Consider the following 501-nt stretch of genomic DNA (forward strand, 5'->3'; position numbering starts at 1 on the left):
TACACATAATAGTAACCCTGGTAGAAATAAATCGCTGAAATCATTGAGAATTGCTGAAATCTCTATTAATTGACTTATTTCATTATGAATTATACTGAAATGAGTCTATTGATAAAAATTTCATCGATTTATTTCCACCATTACAAATATTAATGTTTAAAAACAATATTTAATGTATCATTTGTCTAATCTAAATTCTTGTAAAAATGAATACATTAAAATAACGATATTAAGAAAATAAAAAATTAATAAAACTGATAGATAAATTTAAAATAGAGAAAAGCTTGCTCTATATGCTCTATAAATTAGTTAGTACAGTTTCAAGATTAAATATTTATTTCACATTTAATATTAAATTATCAGCTAATGTAATTTTAAAATATAATAACTTGTTTTAGCATTATAAAAAAAAGTAACGAATTGTTACTTTTCAAATAATGGTAACGGTAACGCCTTTCTCTCTCTCTCTCTCTCTCTCTCTCTCTCTCTCTCTCTCTCTCT

General features: G+C 23.8%; 1 protein-coding gene across 1 annotated transcript in view; it reads left to right on the forward strand.

Moving 5' to 3' along the window:
* LOC108754034 (putative fatty acyl-CoA reductase CG5065) overlaps positions 1-501 on the forward strand; it is a 9640-nt gene that overhangs the window by 1733 nt on the left and 7406 nt on the right. The gene's annotated exons all lie outside the window — the stretch shown is intronic.

Source organism: Trachymyrmex septentrionalis, unplaced genomic scaffold (assembly GCF_001594115.1).
Source record: "Trachymyrmex septentrionalis isolate Tsep2-gDNA-1 unplaced genomic scaffold, Tsep1.0 scaffold116, whole genome shotgun sequence".
Lineage (NCBI taxonomy): Eukaryota > Metazoa > Arthropoda > Insecta > Hymenoptera > Formicidae > Trachymyrmex > Trachymyrmex septentrionalis.